Source organism: Nanorana parkeri, unplaced genomic scaffold, assembly GCF_000935625.1.
Source record: "Nanorana parkeri isolate BGI_ZX_2015 unplaced genomic scaffold, ASM93562v1 scaffold1313, whole genome shotgun sequence".
NCBI classification, from domain to species: domain Eukaryota; kingdom Metazoa; phylum Chordata; class Amphibia; order Anura; family Dicroglossidae; genus Nanorana; species Nanorana parkeri.
This window is the reverse complement of record NW_017307581.1, coordinates 272,908-292,837: the sequence shown is the minus strand read 5'-3', so window position 1 is coordinate 292,837 and position 19,930 is coordinate 272,908. Positions and strand designations below refer to the sequence as shown.

Below are 19,930 nucleotides of genomic sequence, written 5' to 3'. Positions count from 1 at the left end.
TAAAAAAAAAAAAAAAAAAAAAAAAAAAGAGAAAATGCTTTAAAGAGGAACTTTACCTTTAAAATGACAACAAAGGCACTTTGTCGATTTGTCATTACTAAACATCTCTCAAACAGATACTTCTAGATGATTGCAGGATTTTTATTCTTTGCATAACTTGTTTTTCTTTTCCTCCCCATTCTTTTCACGGTGGCCATTTTTTTTTTTTACTAAGGAAAGATTACTCTATCTCCCTTTACTTCCTGGAACTCTGGCACATGTGACCATGCACATTATCTCAGGGCGGAAAATGCAAGAAAAATATGTTCAATAAATCAATGTAATAAAACTTCATACCAGCATGCAGAGCTGAATGCTAATGTGATTTTTTAGCTTTAAGGGCACACAACTAAAAAGAGAATTATGAATACACACTGTACATTTTAAAGGCAACACAATATATAACTGTTACCTCTGTAGCCCACACTGCACCCCTCCTATAAACCAAAATCTGGAAATATCAAATTCAACAACAAAGCCATATTTGCCATGGTCTGGCACCACAAGCCATCAGTTCAATAGTCCATGAGCTATTTTACATTTAAAGGGCAACTGCAGATAAGATCACATAGGAAATATTTCAAGACCACACAATTTACCTTACGTTATTTATTTATTACAGATTATATAGCGCCGAAAAAGTTTGCAGCACTTTTACATCCTGCACATCCATATCAGTCCCTGCCTTCAAGGAGCTTACAATCTAAGGTCCCTATCTCACATGCAAGCATACAGGGCTGATTTAGACAGGAGCCAATTAACCTTCCAGCATGTTTTTGGAGTGGGGAGGAAACCAGAGTACCCCGAGGAGACCCCTGCAGGCACAGGGAAAACATGCAAACGCCATGCTACAAGGAAGAAGTGTCAACCAATAAGCCACTGTGCTGCCTCTGTAACTACTCTAGACTGCAGAGTGAACGTCATGTATATGGGCTACTTCCTGTATTTTGTCCGAAGAAAATTCACTCCTGCTTGCTGTATGACCAATACAATTCAAGTTTGCAAGGCAGGATTAAATGTAAGCAACTCATCTGATCTTAATACTGACCCTCGGATACATCACATCTTCTGGATGAAAGAGAAGCCTACAGTAGATGTGTTTCAAAACACCCTCTCCTGCATTAAAAAAATGGCAGAAGGGCTATTCAGATCAGCAGATGAATGTTTAAAGTGAATGGGGTAAACTGATGCACTACAACTATCACGCGATACCTTGACAGCTGGCACGCAACCTTTTTGCTTGTAATTGACAGCTCCCTCGTGCCGGCTGTCAATTACATTACTGGCCCACCCACCTCAGTGACGTGGCTGGGCGGCATTGGAACGCAGAGGCGGGGCCCTCTGCTCGGTCTGCTCAAGCTCCTGCCTAAAGGATCCCTCTTGTGCCAGCCCGCCAGACAGGAGCGGGCTCACCCACGTCTGATGTGATGGGACGGGATTTCTGTACCCTGCCAACAGGATGATTCAAGCATGAGAAATGGAAAACTTAGCAGTCATACAGTTTTTGTGGCTGATATGCAGGCTAAAGTGTGTAAATTGGTGGTGGTTTGTCATGCCTTGTGGCTGCTCCGAGGCCTGCAGGGCAATGGGGCTGCTCCGAGGCCTGCAGGGCAATGGGGCTGCTCCGAGGCCTGGAGGGCAATGGGGCTGCTCTGAGATCTGGCATTCAAAGTATGCATTCGTGCTGGTCTAAGGTCAGCTGAAAGTAACATCCTACAGGCCAAACATAGCACAACTGAGCCATGAAATCAAGACACAGGGATCACACTAAAACTGTAAGTCCAGTTTACTTTTCAGCACATGTAAATATGAACATGTTTTGTGTGTGCACTAGCTATTCAATGTTTTCACTTATAGATGTACTGCTAATGGTGAGGTAAACACATTAAAAACATTAGTGCGTTTAACTTACTATTAGCAGTACATGAGTTAGGAGTGGAAAAATTGAAATGTAACTAACACTACGGCGCGCTATTGTTCACTGGCACCCGGTTGTCTGATGGTTTCAAAAATGGCACTTGGTGTGTAAAAGGTTGCTGACCCCGGCTGTAGATTGTCAATTAGCAGCTGGCCACACCCTACCCTGCACACGGCTTTCTGGACTGGCTAAAGTGATTGTGCTGCAGAAATTATTTTATAATAATTTCAATAATTCAAGAGTCTTTTTTTTTTTTTATCGCATAGTAACTAGATTTGAGACCTGTTTAGCCTGCCAGACAGGAGCCTTTAGATCAGGGGTGGACAAATGTAAACGAAATTCAGGCGTCAGTCTGTCCAATTCAGCAGCCACCATGAAATTTTTAAGAGCCAGCTCCTTTGACAACTAGAGAAAACCACAAAAGTTAGGCACCAGATATTTTTTAAGGAGCATTGGCTACCTGGTTTTTGGGATTTGTCCAGCCCTGCTTTAGATATACTTCGTTTCCAGACACAATGCCCCATGATGTGGACAGTAGAGATGCACCAAAACATATTGGCTGAAAATAGCACTTGGGCAAAATGCCGACAGTACACTTTTTCGGCCGAATTTACGGTGCATCCATGATCTCTCTCCTCTCCGTTCCCTCTGACAAAGAGCAGCTTCCAGCGGGGAGGAGAGAAACGTTCAGGAGACAGAGCGGGGTGGGGAGGAGAGCGCTGTAAGTGTGTAACAGGAAGCTGAGCTCTCCTCCCACAATGCCCCACCTGGCCTACCTCGACAGATCAGGAGAGCTGTGTGGGGGAAGAGGCAGCTGTTAGCCGTCACAGGAGGCCGAGCTGGCGGTGCAGGGGAGGAGTCAGCTGTCAGCCATGTCACAGGAGGCCGAGCTCTCCTCCGCACACCACTCGCTCAGCCTCCTGTGACAGCGAGTCAGGATGGAGAGCGTAGTACAAGCACTCAAGAATCAGCTGATTGTTGCGTGTTTGTAAATAATTGAGGACATAGTATGTTTATTGATGCTCTACATCACTTCCTATTAATTCATGATTGTGGACATAGTAACTCATACTATATCCTCAATTTATGAATGGACAGGAGTAAAGAGGATTCCTGTTCATTCATAACAGCGGCAGCAGAAAAAGATTAAGGATTCTGTGTCCTCAATCGCTATTTCTTTTTCAAAAGGGAAATAAGAGGTCTGTTTAGACCCCTGATATTTCCCCAGAGCCCCTAACAGTAAAGTCACAAATGTAAAAAAAAAATACATTTATTATTTTTGGCTAGAAATTTTTTTTCCCCCGGTATCAGCCTGAGAAATTTTGTATTTTCCCAGACGGTCTGAAAATTCCATTTTGGTGAACCTCTACCTGACAGGTTAATAAACATTCTCCCCCAAGAGTCAGCAGCCTACACTTTACGCATTGTCCCCACTAACAATGTATGTCCATCCAAAATTTGTTTCATAGCTTTGGATCGAGTGAGGATGGGTTAAAACCTGTCTGGCTTTTACTGCTATCTGGCGAGCGGATTTGTCACTTCCTGTCCTGCTGATATTTTACTGGACAGGAAGTGAGGGGAACTCTCCAACAGAAAAAAAAATGTTCATCTTGTATTTTTGTCTGTGCGACTGTTGCAGATGTCCCCTCCACTTCCTGTCTAGTGAAATTGTTGACAGCTGGGCACATAGTTCTCTCTAATGGTGCTCAGGATAGCAGTTAATACCCAAAAGGGGTTATAATAATTCCCCACTGTACCCAAAATGTTTTTTGCCCCCAAGGAGAATGGGGGGTGGGGGGGTCACTGTTCCATGTTATAACACATTAGGAACCAGCAAATTATTTATTTAGCCTGCAATGTGACATGGTGAAAATATTTTAAACCTCTTTAAACTACACTATGTGGCGGCCTTTCCCGGCCAAGAAGCTTCAGTGACCGGTGTAGGCGGAACATTCAGCAACAGTAATACTATGAAATGGCCGGGATGGCACAATGCTGCGCCCACACAGAACACATTAACTTAGACAATAAAAGAGTTGTGCTTTCACATCGCTAATCTTATTAAAACCTTGCATATTATTTTACATGAATTGAAAATACATCACAGTAGTATTTGTACAAACTCTGCCAGAGGGCTTAATCACAGACTTATTAAAACAGCTTGAAGGCACAAAGATAAAATTAAGTTGTCATTTCAGCCTACCAATGTCTTGAATGTGAAGAGAACAGTAATTACAATAAATATTACAATGCATAAAATCAGTTCATATATGGTCCAATAAATAAGTCTACAGTACAATATTATAGCATCTATCAAAAAATGTTACAAACCTGACATGACCTAATATAGATCAACATGATTTTTAACTGTACTTTTATGATTAAAAAGCAGTCTTTCAGCTCTAAGCAAAGACGGCGCCTAGGCTGAGAGGTGCAGTCTGGGAGATATCAAGTTATACGGCTGCTGCAGGCAGGAGGAAGCATTTTTTTCAGTCTCCTCTACCTTACCGTTTGCTCAGACTGTAAGGGCCATGTCAGATAGGGAATCCTGCTACTGACAACACATCCCCCAACAGCAGAATGACCAAGGGGAAGCAACCATTTCTCTAACAAGTATTGCTCCCTTTACTGACTAAGTGTTGGAGCTGTGATGGAGCAATATCTTGACGCTCCTGCCAATGAGAGTGTCACCAAAGCAGACGTTAAGGCGTCTGAGTAAATGGCGTCCTGGTTGCTCATTTGACATCAACCTAAATATTTTAACTGTGTAGCAGGTCTCAAGGAAAGTGGCGGCAGACGGGGATTGATCTTTTAAAAATGTGTATACGCAGACCAGAACATAACTGAGCTAACATGTTTATCCTGGAGGAAGATTCTTATTCTTGAAGACGGAACAAAAATGGAACTGGTCTCTTGGGCAAAAAAAGGAAAATTAAATCCCATCTCCAAGCAAAAAAAAAAAAAAAAAAAAAAAAAAAAAAAGCCTTTTTACTAGAGTGCTACAAATGCAATACTATATTAAAGAGGGCTGTAAGTGTAATAGGAATAGATTATGATAAATAATAAAATTGTGTCACACTGGAAAGAAAATCTAATATATACTGTACCATGTTTAGTGATATAATTCCAAAGGCATTATCATTTGAAAGTATAGTGACAGCGACTACTTTCTGTACTCCAAGACTTGTATTTTAAAAAAAAAAAAAAACCCCGCTCAAAGAAAAAAAAAAAAAAAAAAAAAAAAAAAAGGAGCCTTTTTTACACCATTCAAGTACTTGTATTTTTTGGGGGTGCTAGAGTAAAGCAGATTTACTTACCTGAACCCCCGTCCTGCCTGGTCCCTGCAGGCTGCTAAGCCGGTCCCCGCAGCATCTGTTTCCCTGGGTTACAACAGTCCAATATTGACTGACATTACTACATCTAATGCAGGCAGTGGAGGGGGAGAAAAAGGACAATGCTGACCGCCAGGGAAGCGAGTTCAGGTAAATAAATCTGCTTTACTCCAGCGACTAGACACAAACAAGCACTAAACCCTTGCAGTGAAGGGTTGCCCCATTGCAAGGGTACTTTTTTTTTTGTTTGCCTGAAGATGGGCCAATGTGCTGTCATCTCTTTGGCAATATAAAGTAACTTAAAAGAGAACTATGGGGTAACCTTTATATCCCATAGTTCTGTTTAGGGTCACGGGAGGATGTTATACTAAAGTCCTACCATGACCTAAATGTGAGTATATAGCAGGCTATTGACAGGTATATACAGAGAGCACCGCAGCCGGGATGGATCCTGACAATACTGTCAAGATCTACCCAGCTGGCTGAGTGACAGCGGGCTCTGCCTATCCTATCACTCGCCCGTTCTTCCAGTCTGGAGGATCGGAAAGGGGGGAATCCCTGCGGGAATCTCTGCAGGGAGATGATTGGGAAGTGAGCGAGCGATCGTACGTGTTCGCTCACTTCCCGATCTATAGAGTCGACGTGTGACAGTTTCAATGAGTGTAAATCACTCACCTCATAGTTCTCCTTTAAGACAACTTATGTTTTGCCACAACGTATGCTTGGGCCATGGTGGAGATACCAATGTGCACAGGGCATGTTTTAGCTTTTTAGCTAACCTGACAACTGTCTGTATTCTAATCATATTGTGGGAGATTTTTGGTGACTGTGGAGCATAGTCAGTATGCAATTCTCTACTAATAAAACTTCTTGATTGCTTAGCAGCTACTCCCTAATACCATATTATTATTACTATTATACAGGATTTATATAGCGCCAACAGTTTGTGCAGCGCTTTACAATATAAAGGAAGACAGTACAATTACAATAGAATTCAAGACAAGATGGTAAGGAGGGTCCTGCCTGTGAGGGCTTACAATCTAAAAGGGAGGGGCCAGTGATACATGAGGAAGTAGCTGTGTGGGGATGAATTGTTTGAGAAAGTGATAGTTCAGTAGTTAGGTTGAGGTGGGATAGGCTTTCCTGAAAAGAGGAGTCTTAAGGGATCGCCTAAAGGCAGTCAGAGTAGGAGACAGCCGGACAGGTTGGGGTAAAGGAGTACCAGAGGATGGGAAAGACTATAGCGAAGTCCCGGAAGCGAGCATGGGAGGAGTTGACGAGGGAGCTTCGGATGGGATCCTGGCTTGCTAAATAGGGCATCTGTTTGCAGAGGTGAAAAACGTGAGAATAGAGAAAAGACCTTTCTTTCTTTGTACATCGTGTTTTGGAAGGGGTACACAGCTGGCAAGACTTGCTAAACCAAAAAAAAAAAAAAAGACTTTACAGAGAAATCAATTTCCAGTTTAACGTTAAAGAACTTCATTTTGGAAATGATACCTTTTTGTACCTTTTAACTCAGAGATATCAATTACTATTTAATTAGATTTCTGTCACTTAAAGTTAACAGCACACAGGAAAGGCTTTCAGTTTTACATTCCAGGCTGCTACAACCTGTTCATACTTGGCAGGTGATATGAGCTGCAAATCTGACATGAGGTCACAGAAATTCTACATGTTGTGGATACACCTCTACTTGTCAAGGGTGATGTAACCTTCAAAGAGAATAGGAAGCGAAGTGCAAGCTATGAGAGGTTGCTATTACATCTATGACTTACAAGCTGCTGTTAAGACAAAACAAAAAGAACATAATAGAAGCTGATACTTAGCTTACTGAGCTACTGCTCTTGATTAATGTGTTAAAAGATTCTAAAGGCTTATATGTAGCAATTGCATTAAAATAAGAACTTTAATGGAACTGTGGAATATCCTTTAACTACCTTACGTCCATGGCCGTTTGTGAACGGCCAGATGGACGTCTGCTCAGAGCGGGAGGGCGTCTTAAGACGTCCTGCCCCTCCCCCCTCTCGTGTCCGCGCTGAGCGCCGTAAAATTTAGGGTACTTTTTTTGTTATATAGTAAAAAATAAAAACCCCAGTGGTGAATAAAAGCCACCAAAAGAAAGCTCTATCTGTCCCCAAAAAATGGTATGAAAATCGTTTCAGTAAAGCGTTGCATGACGGAATAAACATCAGTCAAAGTACGGCAGCGCTGAATACTGAAAAATGGCCTGGCCAGGAAGGGGGTGAAACACTATGGCCTTCAAGTGGTTAAAATAAGGAGCTTTTGAAATCACTCAATATAAACAAATTTTGCTCACTTTGCCTGTAACGGGAAAACAACTAGTACAAATTCCAAGACCCGACACTCAGCATAAACGTGTAGGTGTCCCTCCCACAGCAGAGTAAAGTGCATGATTAACAAAGAAATGAAAAGCACATATATTGTACTGTTGTACATAATGTCGCACTGTGCTGCCCTGTGGGTTGCTGCAGCCGGAAGGGATTCTGACAATATTGTTGAGATCCACCCCACTGCATGATTGACAGCTGGCTCTGCCTCTAGAGCCATAGCCAGCTGTGCCCGCCCCCTCCCCTGTCTGTCCCTCCAATGAGCACTGACGGAACTGGAGAGGGGAGACTGACCTCACCTCTCTCTGCAGGGAGACTACCATGAGCTGAGCGATCAGCAGTTCATGAATGCTCATTATCTATAGAACCGGCATGTGACAGCTGCACTACTATTGGGAAGAGTACATTTTACATCCCAATACTTCTACTTTAAGATCCTGTTTAAAAAAAAAAAAAAAGGGGGGTGCTGGGCTCACATTTTCAATGCCTGCTATGCATACCACAACTGCCAGATCTAAAGGGTGTAGTAAGCCTAATTACTTGATTCAAACGTGGCGCCCTGCATACAATATACAGGTCGCACTCAGATATTTACTTCAAAATGGCTACTTCTGGCACGTCCCATCTGAGAGCAGCTTACACTACTCAGAGGCTGAATTGTCACAGGCACTGAATATTCTCTTGCATCCACTGACTTTGTCAAAACTTACGGAAAGGCTGACTCCTGAATTTCACAATCTGTGCTCCAGGACTATAGATAACAAGTCAACAAGTCACTGAATATCACCATTCTTTGCTTGAAGTGCTTGTCTTAATAAAAATAGAAAAGTCTAGTTAATGCTTGCAAGCAGTGTAGCAGCTTCAAGGTTTGGGATGTTTAGAGAAAAACAAAAGAAAATAATGAATTGTCCACAGACATAACACATAACTCTACCTATTAAAGGTTTTGATTTTGTGTGGAGAACGGAGTCTAACTGCCAACTTAGGTCCCAGAGACCAATGACCCACTGATGCTTTGCTACTCAGGGCGAATTTAGCAGCCGCATCATGTTGTGTCAATTAACGTGACAATAACCTTATGCCTACTTATGCCTTTCTATCTATCTATCCATCTATCTCACTCAGTAACCAGTCTGTTCAATCCAAGAGTCAACGGGATTTTCTTTTTTGGAGTCAGTTCCATTGACGACTAAAGAAAACTTAAAAAGTTAGGCACCAACTGTCACTTGTTTCGAAGCAAGGACTACCTGGCACCCGGGATTTGTCCAGGTATACGAGAGGCACATACATTTATCTTAATATGGTTACTGTATCTGACAATTGCAATAGTGAAACATATTGCATAGCAGATGCCACTATAGCCGGAAACACCACAAGCAGTGTTCATCAGTAGGCTCAAGGCTTTTATTTTCTCCATGAAGCCTCCAGCCCGCACATGATCACTATGTTATTGTTGACACAGCAATCGCATGATTGGGAATCACTCCAGTTAGCAATCATCAGTGTGAATCTGTGATGTCAACGACAGCTGGGACTGGTGCCTCTTGAAAAAGTAGAAATGTTAATAAACCGATCCCCAGCACAGGGCATCATGCTAGAGAACATTTAATTACAGAGGCGTTCCTCAGAAGGGGTTAACAACCAGCAGCGAGTCTGACCTCTCTCCCATTTTTGAGTTTAAATGGGCTAATACATTTCAGATACAGGTAACTACACTTGTCATGGCCTATTTATCAATGGTTTGAAAAGATAACACGTGAAAAGCAATCACTTCAATAAAACAACCATGGCATTGTTATATATATGGCAAGCCAAAAGCGGTTACAAGACCTGTCCTACTTGGAAGTGAAGCACAGACTAATTAAACTGGGTATAGCAGAGGTAGATGGTTTTATTTAGTGATACTACATGACTATAGACCACACACAGCGCAAATATAAATAGTGTTTCAAAACCAGATACAAAATTCATCATGGTATGACAAGAAACTGCATAAATTATGTTAAACATAATATAAAAAGTACATGTTAGCCATGCAAGTGTTGTGCCTGGTATTCCCTTGATTTCAAAGCATTTATACACTCACATAAGATATCAACTAATGTGGAAAGTGGGACAGTGGTATGGTATCATGCCAAAGAAATCAACACAGTGGATCAGGTCTGGTGTAGTTGGGCAATAGACAAAATACACTCACTGGCCGCTTTATTAGGCACACCTCTTCAAGTGCTTGTTAAAATAAATATCTAAATCAGCCAATCACACGGCAGTAACTCAATACATTTAGGCATGTAGGCATGGTCAATATGGCCTGCTGAAGTTCAAACTTAGCATCAGAATGGGGCAGAAAGGTGATTTAAGTGCCTTTGAACATGGCATGGTTGTTGGTGCCAGGCGGGCTGCTTTGAGTATTTCAGCAACCGCTGATCTACTGCGATTTTCATACACAACAATCTCTCGGGTTTGTAGAGAATGGTCTGAAAGAGAGAAAATATCCAGTGAGCGGCAGCTCTATGGGCAAGAATACCTTGTTGATGCCAGAGGAGAATGGCCAGACTGGTTCAAGCTGATAGAAAGGCAACATTAACACAAATAACCACTCGTTACATCCGAGGTATGCAGAAGAGCATCTCTGAACACACAACACATTGATCCTTGAAGTAGATGGGCTACAGCCACAGAAGACCACACCGAGGGCCACTTCTGTCAGCTAAGAACAGGAAACTGAGGCTACAGTTTGCAAAGGCTCAGCAAAATTGTAAAATAGAAGATTGGAAAAACGTTGCCTGAACTGATGAGTCTCAATTTCTGTTGCGACATTCGGCTGGTCGGGTCAGAATTTGATGTATACAAGATGAAAGCATGGATCCATCCTGCCTTGTATCAACGGTTCAGTCTGGTGGAGCTTCGTATCATGGATCTGCAGCCGACAAATCTGCAGCAACTGTGTGATGCTATCATGTCAGTATGGACCAAACTCTCCAAGGAATGTTTCCATCACCTTGTTGAATCAATGCCACAAAGAGTTAAAGCAGCACTGAAGACAAAAGGGGTCCAACCCAGTACTAGAAAGGTGTACCTAATAAAGTGGCCAGTGAGTGTATATCAGCCTGTAACAGATCGTGAGTTTCCGGTAAACTGAATGTAACACTTGTACAATGACCGGTTTTCATGCAAACATGTATTTTACCAGTGCATGGTGACAAGTATACTAAAAGTATGGTTTATTATACTGTTCTACAATCACAAAGAATCACTTAATTTTGCCTGTACAGTACCAACCTTAAGGCCCCCATCCACACTAAGCGATATAACTTTTGCAGCGGATCCGCGTGGCCGGGTTAGCGTGACTTTCGGGGCGGTGTTCCAACGACGGTAGCGCGACCTTCACCGTCAGGCTCCATTAAAAAATAGAAAAATTGCGCAAAATCCGCCGAAAAAAGGGTCTTGCTGGAGCGACAGCGACATGTAGCTAAGACAGCTCCATTGAATAGCATTGGCTCTGGCGAGGCAAAGCAATCAGGCAGCAGGGTGGATCCCGACAATATTGTTGTGATATGTACCGGCTGCAGTGTGTCTCTGAGCTGTCAGCATATATAGCGGCCAATAGCTGAGTTTTGGGTCACAGGAGTACATTAGTGAATGTCTTCTGTGACCTAAAAAGAGAACGATGGCCAAAAAAGGATGGGTCATGGTTCTCTTAAGGTTTGTGTAAACTCAAAAGCTGAATGCAGAATACAAACACTTTCATTTAAATGAATTCCTCAATAGCCACAAAAGATACAAATCCACTTTATGTGCACCAAATTGGTTGCGAGCCCAGTAATTACATTGCAAAAGTAGTGCTGACATCATTACTGTGAAGAGAGCAGAGCTGTGATAGGGACCCAACAGGCTCCCCCCACTACAGGCTCCCCCCACTACAGGCTGCCTGCAGAAAACTGAAGGAGGGGGGTGCATACAAGACCAGTCACCCTACACAAGGAGAACAAGCAGCAGTGACAGATCTATTACAAAGCTCCTGAACAAAGATAACGTTTCATACTAGATTATTGCACAGATCTGGAATATGTACATAATGCACACCAAGCTTCAAGCAAGAATACACATTCCATGCTATTTATACAATATTTGCTTTTCCCGAAGTTTAGCTTTAACAATGAACTCTCATCTGCCCCTTTTTGGAAATACACCATTGAAAGCGTTTTGTGTTTTCTGTTCCATAAGTGTAAATAAAATACCAAGTTGACCCGGACAAAAATCCAGTAAGCCTAAAAGTTCCTGTTCCCTCTGCAGTGTTATCAGCCCCGTTCCCGCTCTGTGAGCTACAGAACACTTGCCACCTATGTTATAGAGAGATGGGAAGGCATTGGGGTTGATTTACTAAAGGCAAATAGACTGTTAACATTGCTAGTGAATTTGCACTTAGCAGGGGAAGTTGCCCTTAGTTTACTGAATGATCAGAAGCCTTGCTGACTTCCCTCACCCAATCATGTTCAAGAAAACCTGCAGTTTATTTCTCCTTGCACATGATGAGGTATTCTTAACAATGTGATGTTCCACCACATTCACTAAGCTAAGGAAACTTCCCCTGCAAAGTGCAAATTCCTTTGTAAAGTGAACAGTCTATTTGCCTTTAGTAAATCAACCTCATTATGTATTCACCATATACACCCTGTCCTAAAGTAACAACACAGCTCCTCCATAGACTCAGGACAGTAATTGGTTGATGCGACGCTCGGCGAGGTAAGTAAGAAGACGCGCTGGCGCTGACTCGAGTATAAGCCGAGGGGGGCACTTTTCACCCAAAAAAATGGCCTGAAAATCTCGGCTTATACTCGAGTATATACGGTATACAGCCACCATATCCAATTACTGGTAAGCTGAAATATATTACATTTTTGTTCTTGGGTTTAGATAGACTTTAATGATTGGTCAGAAGATGATCCAGAGGGATGCCAGTGGTAACAAGCAGCTAAAACTCTTTTTTGGCGTTTCCAGTCTAAAGTAGACCTTTACCCATAGATAATAAGATAATAAACACACCTTTAGAAATGTTTAGTAATGACAATCTACAAACACATACTTCTAGATAATTTCAGGCTTTTTATTCTTTGCATACCTTTTTTTATTTTTCTCCGCAGTCTTCTGCCAGTGGCCATGTTTACTAAGGGCATATTACTTGATCTCCCTTTATTTCCTAGAACTCTGGCACATGTGACTAGGACACGTGACCATGCACATCATCTCAGGGGAGGAAAATGCTTTTCCCTGAGATCTCATGAGATAACAGAGATTTCCCAGCAATGCTCTGCTGATGTAACCTTCCCAAGATGTAACGCTTCTGGTCAGCTTCCTGGCGGGCTCGGCACGTGGAGCTGCGAACACGCCCGAGCCCATCACTATTAATCATCATACACAGAGGGATGCAATGGTAGAATTAGATTTTTGAGTGCAGAGGTTCACTCCAACAAACGAGCCACATCAGCAGATGCCAGAAGCAGCACTGCAATCATAACATGCATTACCATCCTATACGTATTGTAAAGAAGAATAGAGAAGTAAAATGGAGTGTCTGTCATCAGACAAAAGTTTATTGTGACAGAGCAGGAGCTGTTTGTAGAGATCACTGAACCCTACAGGCAACCACCCACTTCTGTAAACATCATATGATATTTCATATTACCCTATCAAGTTACAAGCATATCACTAACACACAGAGCCAACACACCGATGTTCCAGCAGTGATTATAAATGCAACTTAACATGCAGCAAATCAAAGTCACTGCAGAAAAAGCCTGGACACCTGCAGAGCACTTCCACAGGAAGCTTGGATACTACAGTATAGAGGACAATGTGATTAGATGTACATTTAGGAAGCAATGCTGATGATACAGGAAGACATCTGTTATGTACTCTATAAACAATATGAAAAGTAGGACAATATCCATGCTTCTCAAAGCCACATGAGGCTCAAAAGGATCATAGGATACCCTACGAAGCTTTGTTTAGGGGTATATTAGGCAGACCTTCCTTAGCCTCTAGAGCAACCACATTGTCTCGTTGTAGAGTGTAACTATACTGGATAGCATGGCACAGTGTGTTACCAATGAAATATTCAGATTAAAAGAAAAAAATCTAATTCATTAGATCTTTAGTAGAAAATCTGGCTACAGTGGGTTAGATCTTTGGTAGAAAATCTGGCTACAGTGGGTCCTGGAACAGGGAGGCATTTTTCTCAGACATGCATGCCAACAGACACTCTATTTGTGAACCCAGGCACTGTACTACTGAAAAATCTGCCCTTCTCTTCACCCTTCCCTCCTGAGATTTGTTATAGAGTCCTAAGTAGCAACAATAATGGACAGTATAAATATTTATAAAATGACTCAAAGCATAATGGCATGTTAACAGGAGAATGAATCAATAATTCATGAGACATCTGCGGCTAATAATTATATAACACTTGGCATTGCGGGTTTTGGACATGTTGACCATCAAAGACCATGCGCCCAAAACAAGTAGTGATAAGTATACGGTATAATTAGCAGATGCAGTTATCTCCTTCTTATTTATTACATAAGCTGACAACAGTGACAAAAAAATGACACCAGTGATTCCCTAAAGGCCAATGGTATATGGATATGTTCTACAACAAGGGACTAACAATAACCATATGCGTGTATATAATATATACACATGCATGACTATCTGCTCTAATAGACTTTGCATTCAATCATTCTAGGGTGGAAAAAGCCCAACCACTAGGAAAACTTACAAAGTGGAGCTATTTTACCTATACCATTGAATGTGTTGTAGTACATGTGTATCATTGCCATAGATAAACTCAAAAACAATACTAGAGCAGGTGTTGTATTACTATAGAAAGGATTAAAAGTGGACGAAAACTCAACAGCCATGCTGAGATGACTAAGTAAAGAGTAAGTGTAACAGAAGGGTTTAGGTACTTACCTTCCTGGAGAAAAAGAATCTCTCTGCTGTACACATAACAGAATTGTATAGAATGTTGTCACATGGCCTCAGTTACAGGAAATGATCAGCCAAATCTGAATGGAAATGATCCCTCTAGTCAGAGGTTCGCGACCCAAAAGTGGGTCACAGCCCACAGTTGAGGGGGTCGCCAGTGCCTTGTGCTGAGCTAGGTAAGAAGCTCCTCAGCCTCCACCCAGCGCACAAGTGTCCGTTCTCCAGCCGCACCGCTAGATGGCGCTGCAGCAGCGGATGGGGAGGATCAAAGAGGGGGGAGCAGGCGGGAGTGAGGGCCAGTGATCTATCAGTAGCCGCACTGGCCGCCACAGAGCCCGCACAGATACTAGTATTGGTGCAACCCTAAATTTTACAATTCGGGGTCACCACAACTTGGCAAATGTTACCAAGGGGTCCTGGCCCTAGAAAGGTTGAGAACCACTGCTCTAGTAGGTATATAACCAAATGACCTCAGCCAGTGTAAGGCAACCTCAGCACTCCAGGTGTTTTGGTCCCCGCATGCCTCTGGGAGTCATGTCTGTGAACAGTCTTGCAATGCCTTGTGGGACATGAAGTTCAACAACAGCTGTAGTGCCAAGGTTGCCTACCCCTTGACTAGGCTTTGCATTAGGGATGCCCCAATACAGGTATTTCGGTACCGATATTTTTTTTCGGTACTCGCCGATACCAAAAGTCCCATTCAGGAAGCCAGGCAGTGTGCAATGACTCGCCACCTGGCTTCCTGATAAGGCGGGAAACGTGTAAAGACTCACCACCCGGCTTCCCTGATTAGCAGGGCAGCTGTCCCCATGCTTCTCGTCACTAGGTGACGAGATGGCCGGGAAGCCGGCTCCATGCTCCCCCGCCACGAGGTGACAAAAAAGGAGCATGAAGCCGGCTTCCAGATCAATCAGAAAGTTGGCCGCCGCATCATTGCACGGCGCCTGGCTTCCTGAATTGGCCAGCTTCCAACCAATTAGGAAGCCGGGCAGCGCATCATTACACGCTGCTCGGCTCCTGGTTGGCCGGGAAGCCGGTTCCATGCTCTCTCGTCACAAGTGACGAGAGAGCATGGAGCCGGCCAATCAGGAAGCCGGGCAGCATGTAATGACGTGCTGCCCGGCTATCGGATACCGGAAGTATCAGGCTAGACATCGGAGCATTTGGGCGAGTACAAGTACTCGCCCAAATACTCGGCATCAGCACCGATACTAGTATTGGTGCATCCCTACTTTGCATATCATGGACTGATTTTTTTTTTTAATCAATGCAGCAGCCTTCAGAGTTGTGGGCAACAGGAAAGGTGAGCATTTAACATCTTTTCCAGGAACAACTTTTTGGCCAGTTAAACTATGGCAACACGGTCACTTTAAATAAACCCAAACCCTACATTTTTGGCTGGCCATAAAAGTTACAATTGGATTTGTACAACCACCTTAAGACTTTGTTCAAAAAGATCAGCTGACTGTAAAAGGAGATTGGACAATCAGAATGTAACGCGTGTGATCAACACAATAGCTACTTTTACTGAACAAAATTATTTTTACTATTTCCACTAGGAATTTGGATGATGGAAAGCTTACAAAATGTGCAAAAACTGAGAGAGAGAAGGCAAGTTATAAAATGTGTAAAAAAACTAAATTTCAGTAGCCAGGGAGCCCGTGGGGTTGATTTACTAAAAACAAATAGGTCATTCACTTTGCAAGCGAATTTGTACATTGCAGGAAAAGTTTCCCTTAGCTTGGTAAATGTGATATTTCCGGGGACTGCCTGTACCACATTATTCTACTGGACTTCGTAAAGCTATACGATTTTGACCTCCAATTTAGGAATTGACCCAACAATGAGAAATCATGCATATAATCTCTGTGGTGCATTTGGTTACTTGATTTCTAAAAAAGTGCTGTATTAATACTTCTAAAATGTCCCGTGAGTAATAAAATTCCGTAACAGCTAGAAACTTGAACAGCACAAGCAATTACGATGATTTTTTCATTGTCTTGCCTAACTCACAAAAGCTAGAGAATGATATTTGCCATCTTCAGTGAAGCAGAAAACTGGAACCTGCAGCTCTTTGTTGTTAAAAGCATTTGACACAATGCATTTTATCTAAAACACTGAGTTGCCTGTAAAACACGGAGGCACTGAATGTTTTACAATTCCCATTTTTGAAACAATGACATGTCTCTGAAATCTGTGCTCTCCGACATTGGAGAATTTCATAGCACTAACAAGCATAGTAAGTAAGGAGCTAACAATAGGATGGAATATGAACAAAAAAAGAACGATGATCATAAATGGTGTTAATATTGTCCAATAGTTGTTGTTTTAGAGCCTCGTTGCCCATTACTGGCCCATGGATGGTCCACTCCCACCCCCAAATTCAATGTTGACAGATATGACTGCAGATTCATGGCTGAAATGAAGAGAAAGATGTACCAGGGCTGCATCAGCCAATCAATATGATTCTAGAATTGTCCACATCCGTCATGGCACCTAAAACTAGAAATTCCAGGTACCTCAAATATACAAATTCAGAGGTGGACAAATTATTATGAAATTCAGGAGCCAGTCTGTCCAATCCAGGAGTGTGCAGGATTTGTTTTTAAAGGAGCCCGCTTTATTGGTAACTAGAGAAAACCTCAGCTGTAATTTTTTAGGCACATTGGCTACCTGGCTCCTCGGATTTGTCCAGCCCTGGCATAGGAGGTACACAATAAAGGAATATAGAATAACTTTACCAGTTTTAAGGTTCCAAACAGTTGTTACCAATGGAGCTGGCTCCTAAAAAAAAAAAATCCCATTGCTGACTCCTGGTTTGGACAAACTGGCTCCTGGCCAGCTTTACATATATCACAGTCAGGGCTGCACATTCTCTGTGAGCTCAGCGGCCATTTACCAAAGGCATGTAACGTCCTGCCTAAAAATCCATTCAATCTCTAAACAATCAATCAGGCAGGACCTTGAAACATAGTTGTTGATAGTTCTATTAAAAAAAACATTAATTCAGGATCCGATCTGTCCAATCCAGGAGTCAGCAGGATTTGCTTTAACTAGAGAATAACCTCAAAAGTTAGGCGACAGCTGTCATTTTTAAGAAGCATTACCTGGCTCCTGGGGTTGTCCAGGAATGCTCTAAATAGGAAACTCAGTATTCAGATTGTAAAGCAGTGTGGAAAACTTAATTTGGAACTCAGGAGCCAGTCTGCCCAATCCAGGAGACAGCAGGGTTTTTTTTTAGCCAGCTCTATTGACATCAGCTGGAGAAAACCTCAAATGTTAGAAGCCAGCTGCAATTCTTAAGGGGTATTGGCTATCAGGCTTCTGGGATTGGTTCAGACTGTTGTAAAGTGAATAGTCAGCTTTAAAATATAATTAAACTCTTGTTTTTTGTGTTTTTTTTAGCATATATCTACTGCTAGCAAGCAGTAGATATATGCAAAAACATGGAAAAAAACAATTCCCAAAAGGTAATGACCAACCTCTGTCTCCACCGCTCGCTCCCATCTGAAAATTTGGAGCTTCTCAAGCAGCCAAGCGCATGCGCAGTAGAGATCTTTGGCGGGGAGAAGAGGAGAGACACAGTCAATGTACGCAGCCGGGAGCATGCACATCGGACAGACACTGTGGGGCACAGAAGACAGCAGTCAGCGCTAGATCAGAGACCGGCACCGGCGCTGGAGGGACTGCTGGCAACAAGTGGAAGGAAGATGATGATCGGATTAAGAGGCTTTACTTAAGGTAAGTCCTTAAAGCACAATTACAATGGGGGAAAAAATGCTGACTTTAATGTCACTTTAAGTTTCAAAAAGGATCTGTCATGATATTGGCAGCTATCTTAAGAAATCAAAATATATGAGACCAGGTCCATTCAATGGGGAAAACACTGTTCCTTTAAGACCTTTCTTCCCATATGTATAATTACAGTGCTACACAGCCACTGGTAAACAAAGCCAAGAGTGGCTTCATACACAAAACAATGAAGCCAAACTTCTTCCTTGGCCTACTCAGTGGAAGTACTTGTTTTCCTTAATAGTTAAACAGTAAGAACCTTTCTGAACCAGCCATGTAAATATACAGTGTGTGGAAAATGCTTCTGATCAAGCAAATAAGTCAGTTTCCACCTATGTTTTAAATGTAAAATATTAAGACAACAGCTATTCATACAATCTAAAAAAGAAAACAACCCGCCCCCCGCCCAAAAAAAACTAAACGTGCACTTGGGGTTAAGGTATTTAAGTTGAAGGGTATATAAATGCTGTTGTCATGCTAAAACCTGATGAAGGGGACCTTGCGTGGCACCGAAACGTTGTTTTGTGACATTCTGCATCAATAAAGAAGATGGATTGAGACAAGCAATAGGTGTGCTGGTGATATTTATCATATATTCATACAACCAAAATCGCAACGTGAACACTGCACATGCGCAAACAAAAATCTGTTCTGTCGAACGACGAAGTTCAGTCCGTTACTATTGGTGACTAACGATTGTCCAAATTTACATTGGCCTGTGCACGATGGGCTATTTGAGCGGAAATTGAACGAGGGTGCAATGACGGGACAAATAAAATTGAACGATAACTGTAAAGTGTATGGCCACCGCCCACATATGGTGGGAGTGCCCACTAATCAAAACCTACTGGACACAGGTCGTACAGATCACTCATCAGATTTGTGGTGTGCGGCTCCCCCTGGATCCTTGGGTGTGCTTGTATTGGAGATGTACCAAGGTGCCATTAAGGAAAAGTTCCGCAAATTGGACTTCACTAGACTACTGCAGCAACTAATGCACACTGCAAAGGACTGCTACCTCCTACAGAAGATGGGCTTGTTGGTTGTTTAAGGACTCAGCATCTTAAAATATTCACATAACCGACCTCAAGCGGACCCATGAGATGATGCTTACCCACGGTGTGTCATGCCCTGGGAATATGCCCTTGGGCTTCCCTACTCTGATGAGGTGCCTTGTACATGTATAGAAATTGAGTTACTTTTATTGGTTATGTAACAAATATGTGATTACAGACCTGGAGCAAGGAATTGCCTTTGTCCCCCCTTTATGTCTTGTGAATGTCCTGTCTCCCTTGTTCCTTTTGTTTCTTCCCCATTGCTTGCTTCCAATTCTTTGGGTTCTAAATGCCGTTCCCTGTATGGTACCCTGCATTTAGAATGTTGATAATGACCTTCTGTCTTTGATACATGGGGACTATACAATTGTATTGTGTATACTCTATTTTGAAACCCAATAAAACAAATAAATAAATTATAAAAAAGTATATGTCCACCTTAACAGTGAGAGAGAAGGG

General features: G+C 42.4%; 1 protein-coding gene across 1 annotated transcript in view; it reads right to left on the bottom strand.

Moving 5' to 3' along the window:
* The window catches only part of RAB5A (RAB5A, member RAS oncogene family), a 54,004-nt gene that overhangs the window by 25,782 nt on the left and 8,292 nt on the right, over positions 1 to 19,930 (bottom strand). The window lies entirely within an intron of this gene.